We start from the raw sequence: 7,065 nt of genomic DNA, 5'->3' as shown, positions 1-7,065 counted from the left end.
GTGCACATGTACGTCCCATGCGGGGAGGCCATCTGTGTTTGACTTGAACAATAGCTGAGCAAAAGCTGACATCATGTCATATGGTCTTGCAGAAGATGCTCTGTTCATAGGCTTCTCCCATCCAAGCTTTGGTGCTGCTGTGGGTTTAATGTACTGCATAGGTGGGTAGGACAAGCAAAGACATGTCATGTGGCTTCTGCTCTTTGACAAAGTGGGTCCATGTGGGTGTATTTGCAATGTAGGCACATGAGACTTTCCATGTTCTTGTGCTTGCTTCCTCTCAACTGTGAAACATCCAGCAGTATTCCACTTTCCAAAAGAAAAAAACTACTCTGAAGAGAGGGAGAACAAGAAGACAAAAGAGAAAATGTGTGTATGTGTGTGTGTGTGTGTGTGTGTGTGTGTGTGTGTGTGTATGTACAGTATATGACGTGCACGTTGTGACAAGAGCTTCTTTCATCCCAGATTCCATTGACAAAACAATACAATTTTCTCAAGGACTCTCTCACCTGTAAGTGTCAAATGAATGGATACCTCTTCCTTTCCGCTCGTCCTTTCACCTTTTTAACCTCCCCCTCCTTCTCTCTTTCTCTCTCTCTCCTTATCTCTCTCCCTCTCTCTCTCCTTATCTCTCTCCCTCTCTCTCTCCTTATCTCTCTTCTCTCTCTCCCTCTCACACATGAGCAGTGAGGTGTGAAGATGAGTCATAAAGCACTCCCAGCATCCCCGTGCTCCCTGCATGCCTCCATGACACCTCAACAAGCCATTACGGTGCTGGCTAACCAAGCAGAGAATGTCTCCACAGAGAGTGCTAATGAGAGGCCTTCACTCCGGGGAGATCTAGGGCCATGCCACCCCGGCCGCAGAGCTAGTCCAATCACACCAATGAGAGCAGGAAACATGCCTAATGTTTAACTGAATTTTTAATCTCCGGTGTAATTAGCGACATTCAATATTTTATGATAATCACACGTTTCATGGGATGTTAATCTCATTATTCCATGACATAAGCCAGGGCTTCCATCAACACACACAAGTATACTGTCACAACATGTTAATGTCCAAAACTGTACATTTGACACTCCAAATCATCGGTAAATATTGTGCTTTTATTCCAGAACAGCTGCAGATTTGAAACCTCTCAGAATGTTTGGCAACATCGTTGCATCCCTTGTAGAGGGATTGAGAGGACAACCCCCTTCTCCATCTCTTCCATCATCTCTCCCCATGAGGAAGGAGGGAGGAGAATGCTTTTCACTGACGGAGGGGGGTTACCATGTGAGGCTTAAGAGGGATTTAAAGATTTATCATTAGGTGGTATGGTCGGATATGCCCCGTGAAAGCTTACCTGACATAACCCTTTACAGCCACTGGACCCGGCTGCCACCCACCCTGTCAGCATGAGCAGATGACTGCAGATGGAATTATCTGCGGTTAATTTGACTTGACTGATGCAATCTAGAAGCTATATTTAAAACTGTGGAAAATGTAAAATCCTAAATATTCTAACATTTTCTCTGTCTCTCTGTCTCTCTTTGTGTATGTGGAGTGAGTGAGTGAGTGAGTGAGTGAGTGTGTGTGTGTGCTTGGGCGACAAAACATGATTCAAAAGGGGGCTTAATGCCCAGCCCTAGGCTACACGTACAGGTTTTAGTATTTACAACCAGCAATACCCAGAAAGGTCAGTAGGCGGCAGTGGCACTCTATCTGACTACAACAAATACGTTGCTAACACAACTCGATTGTAAACCGTCATAAAGATGTTTTTTTTTTTTATTGATTTTGACAGTATTGCTAAATCTTTCAAAGGCTACAGGATGTTACAATCACCATATTTCTTAATAACATTTAATAACATAAAAAAGTAGCCCAAATTTTTTTTTGATTTCTCACAGACTCATTTACCAGATTAATCAGATATAGCTCAGTTCCATAAAATTCATAGAATTAGTAACGGCAAGAAGCCAGGCGCCATTGGGTAAGAGTCCGTCCACACCACTTTTGACAACTGAAAATAAAATCTCACTACAATGAATAGAAAGCTTCTCAAACAAAGTGCTTCATCAACAGTGGATAGATGATAATCAAATCGATACACGAATGGACAGTTTAATAGTTCGTACTCTATTGGCCTGACTGTATTTCTGATTTGATCGTGTAAAGACAACACCAGGTTGGATTCCCTTGCCTGCGCACTACTGCATGTAGCCTACTCTACACACTCAAAAATCCTTTCCTCCACATAATCCTTGTTTACAAAGTGCTTACAAACCCTAGTATCACGACTAACTGGATCATTTTCTCATTTCACTATTGAATTTCCTCCCTGACATACCTGATTTCTTCAACTTCAATTATTTTTATTTTATTTTTTTGTATTAATCATTACTACATTTGTTTTGTTGTAGTTTTACATTTGTTTCTGATAAATAATTTTAAATCTGATAATAATCAGTTTACGAATATGTCTCAAAAGCATTCGTTTTCGTCTTAGTTTTAACCTTGATGTCAACAGCTAACTACTTAGCGCCTTTGTATTCTGTAGCCTATAGCTGGGAGCTTGCATTCTAATTCGACTCTGGCAAGCGAACTGCATAACTAGGAACTAGGAACACCTTCCATATTCTACTTTTCTATCCATCTTTCTCTCTATCCCTCTCAGTCTATTTTCTCTCACACTCTCTCATTCTCTCATTCAGTCTAATCTTTCTTCTTCACTCCATTTTTCTCTCCTTCTTTCATTATTTTCCCTCTTCACTCTCTCTTTATCTCATTATCCATAGCCACTCCTGTTCACTCTTCTATCCTTTCTTCTTTCAATTACTCTGTCCATCAATTCCTACACTTTTTTCAACTCTTTTGTCAACCTTCTTTCACTTTACAGTCCTCTATGCTCCCTCACACTCCATCTCTCTGCTTCACTCCATTTTCTCTCCTTTCAATATTTTCCCTCTTCACTCTCTCTTTATCTCATTATCCATAGCCACTACTGTTCACTCTTCTTTCCTTTCTTTTCCTTTCTTCTGTCACTCTTGTTCACTCTTCTTTCATTTCTTCTTCCTTTCTTAACTTAACTCTCTTTCTTTCAATATTGTCCCTCTTCACTCTCTCTTTTTCTCATTATCCATAGCCACTATTGTTCACCCTTCTTTCCTTTCTTCCTTTAACTCTTGTTCACTCTCCTTTCATTTCTTCTTTCTTTCTTAACTTAACTCTCTTTCTTTCAGTATTTTCCCTCTTCACTCTCTCTTTACTGTCTTTATCCATAGCCACTCTTCTTCACTCTTCTTTCCTTTCTTCTTTCCTTTCTTAACTTTTGCATTTCATGCACTGGTATTTCTTTCAGGAAATGCATATTCTAGTTTTGGTTTGTAATAAGCAAATTACCCATTCAAGCAGCCAGCCAACTTTCGCTAGCTGACTAATGTGGCCCTAGAACATAGTTTGTGTCAAAACATCTGCTCAAACCTAGCCTTATAGACATTATCTTACATCAAAAATAATGTTTTTGGTTGAGTGGTTACACTTCACAGCTACATTGAATGTCAATCACAGTAAGCCTGGAGAGGCTGAATGGCTCTGCTGTAATGTGCCAAACTATGCTGTGCTGCATCTCTAGTTCCAAGTGAGATTGGATAGTTTGTAAAGTAAATGGACTGCATTTATATAGTGCTTTTCTACTCATTAGCACATTGGGAGCGGTTGGGGGTTCAGTGTCAACCTTCCAATTGCTGAATGACTCCGCTACCTCCTGAACCAAGGTATGTCGCCCCAGTAAAGGTAAAGTCCACAATTCTAATCCAATACACTTTTTCAAATTCAGCAAATTACTCGTCACGGTCCACTAGCTTTCCATTCTGAGTGTGCAGTTAAAAAACCTCCGGTGTTCATACACAGGCCTGGCTCTGAAAATGGGAAATAAACATAGTGGCTCAGTTTAAGCCATAAACAACTCCAGTCAAACAACACGTTGCTTCAAGACATGGAAGGGAGGGGTATAATTTGACTGGAATTTTAACAATCTTCCGCTAGAATAGCGGACTCTGCTTTTAACAGGTGTAGGATATTCTACTTCTGTCCTGTCAGTTCACCTGCTATGAGATGATTTAGGGCAGGGGTCCCCAACCTTTTTTGCACCACGGACCGGTTTAATGTAGGCATTATTTTCATGGACCGGCAGATAAATACAGCAAATATAAAATAACGCGACCGGCATAAAAACCAATGTTAAGTGCATGAAAAATACAACTCACCATTGTACTGACTTGTACTTTATCCTATAAAGAAGTGGTTCTCAAAGTGGGGGGCATGGACACTCTCCCGGGGAGGCGCGATGTCACAGACGGAGAAAAAAAAAACGTCGGGGACCTATGACTGTTTAGTGAAAGCTCCCTCCGTGGCGAAATGCAAAGGGCTGGACTGACACAAACAAATCAAATACACAGTTTCATTTCTGATCCACCAATTAAAACGGAGAGTTATCATTTGAACGCGAGTTGCACCTACGCTTCCGTGTATAAAAGTAACTGCAGGGACAATTCTGGCATTCATGACAGTTTTCTCATCTGGGATTCGTTTTTTAACTTGGACCAGAATTTAAGAATGCTAAATAGCAGTGGTGAATCAGCCAGATTGTTCTTAAGGGCTTAATTTGTGAGAAACCGTTGGTGATTGCGTTCACGTCAATTCTAGACATCCTCGGATTTAAATAATTATTTAAAAAAAAAATATGAGAATATTTTAATCATTAACAATTACGTTTCACATTTAAATTCATGATTCTAAGAGGCATCGTAATGTTCTAAAAAAGCACTACACGAACACTGCAAATGTAAGTGAATAAATAAATAAGCATTAAATTCAATCGCGTGGATATAGCCATATTGGAATAGAATGGACACATTCTGCAGTACCTCCACCTCTGCACTGGTGAAGTTAGGTCTGCGTTTAATCCACCGGTGCTTGCTTTCCGCTTTGACATGATATTGATCAGTCTGAAGTTGATTTCGCGTTGCTGTGGAGTCTGTGGATTGTGCACACCTCTCTTCAGTTGCATGCCTCTAAGGACGTTTGTTTCTTACTCATTTTCGCTAGTTTGTGGGCTTGTTTTTTGAGTAACGTACGTGACCGAGACAAGCGTCTTGGCGTGTCAAGAGGCACTAGCGAATGTTACGTCGGGGAAAATCCGGTCGTTTTTCAAAATAAAACACCTTTCAGACTCTAATAATTAATACAACGGAAATTATATAAATTATTTATTCTTTCTTTGTGCCTCACGGACCGGTACCGGGCCGCGGCCCGGTGGTTGGGGACCCACTGATTTAGGGTATGATTATCTCCAGGTCGGTGGCAGCTAGAAAGCTAGAATTAGATTCTGCTCCTCTGCTTTCTTTTTTTAATCGTATTTTATTATTAATGGTGAAAAATAAAGGTGCAGATGACAAGAGTGAGTGTGTGTGTGTGTGTGTGTGTGTGTGTGTGTGTGTGTGTGTGTGTGTAAAGGCATGTAAAGGCATGTAAAGGTAAAGGAGTCGGTGATGGGAATGGGGGGTGGGAGTAAGGGGGAGGGACTGCGTGGGACTGTCAACCATTGCTTTCAACTTTCACCTGAGCCCCTCAGCTGAGTGACGGCATTCCCTCCCTCGCTCGTGTCAGAGAAGTGACGGGGGTGACACTTCCCCTCCGAATGGCTCCGGTTGTCGCATTCCTTTTAGTCACCCTCAGTTCCGCAGGAGCGGCAGCATGTGGCGTCAGAAGCCAGCCGCGTTGTCAGGAGGGATTGCGACGGCACCCTGACTTATCCTGCTTTGACCCAAAAAGTGTTGCAGAAAGAGCAGTTTCTGCTTTACAGTTCAGACACAAATATGGGTAAGTGACAGCACATAACACCCCCCCACCCCACCCCCCTCCACTTTCCCTATCCTCCGTGCTTTCTCTGTTTTCTCAAAGGGAGCTGATGGTTCCTTTGATATATCTCAGCAAGGAAAGGAGTGACGAGTACAGACGCCGTTTACTTCATCTCTCAAAGTTTTGTGTTATGTATCTCCAGTGTGTGAAAAGCACTTTTCGCTGACCTGAATGGTGGAGAGAGACAGGAGAAGTCATGACATCCTTATGTTATTTGCTGGCAGGTACACTATGCCCTTGTATGACAGTATGACAGATCTTTGATCGGTGTCATATTACATATATATTGACCAGCGAAGATCAATGACAAGCTCATGTTGACAAGGCCACTGTAACAACTGTAAATCCATCCAACCTTTTTCTACTAGAGAGACCTATTATTGCTGTGTGTTTGGTGTGGCATCACCACTTCAGAACAATCAGGATGTCTGCTGGAGGGTGTGATCCTGAATGAGGACATGGTGGAATAGGAAGAGGTATTTGTGTGTGTGTTTGTATGTGTGCGTGTGTTTTTGTCTGTGTGTGTGTGTGTGTGTGTGTGTGCGTGTGTGTGTGCGTGTGTGTGTGTGTGTATGTGAGTGTGTGTCAGCGTGCGTGAGGAATTGTCAGGGCTTGCCTTCAGGAACAGGGCTTTTAATTAGCAAGAACCTTGGGTTTCACCGAGCTGTCTGAGTAATAAATCATGTTTATGCATAGTAATTGCAAATCAGATGTCTCCAAGGATGCGGCGTGCATGCTAATTCTGATTTAAGCCTCGTTAGACACACGCACTGGGTGCTGCCGCTGCCTGGCCCAGCCTCCCCTCCAAGAGGGTGAGTCTACTGTATGGAAGAGAATGCAGATGTGGTTGCCATGCTGGCGCAAGAGGAATACAGTTGAGCTCTCTCTCTCTCTCTCTCACACACACACACACACACTCACTCATAAACACACACAGTCCCACGTGTGTACATATATACACTCAGCTGGAACAAGTGTTGCACAGTAAAACCAACACACAAACAAACAAGGGGAAAAAAACAAAGGAGACAAACCCAGGCATGGCAGCAGCAGTGGGCTGGATCCAGCCTCCTCTCTCAGTGACAGCACTGCGTGGGGGAGGCGAGGTGGAGGGAGAGGGAAAGGAGAGAGAGAGAGGATAGAGAGGGAAGGTGACGT

The sequence above is a fragment of the Clupea harengus genome, chromosome 5, assembly GCF_900700415.2.
Source record: "Clupea harengus chromosome 5, Ch_v2.0.2, whole genome shotgun sequence".
Lineage (NCBI taxonomy): Eukaryota > Metazoa > Chordata > Actinopteri > Clupeiformes > Clupeidae > Clupea > Clupea harengus.
Note: the sequence above shows the minus strand (reverse complement) of the source record.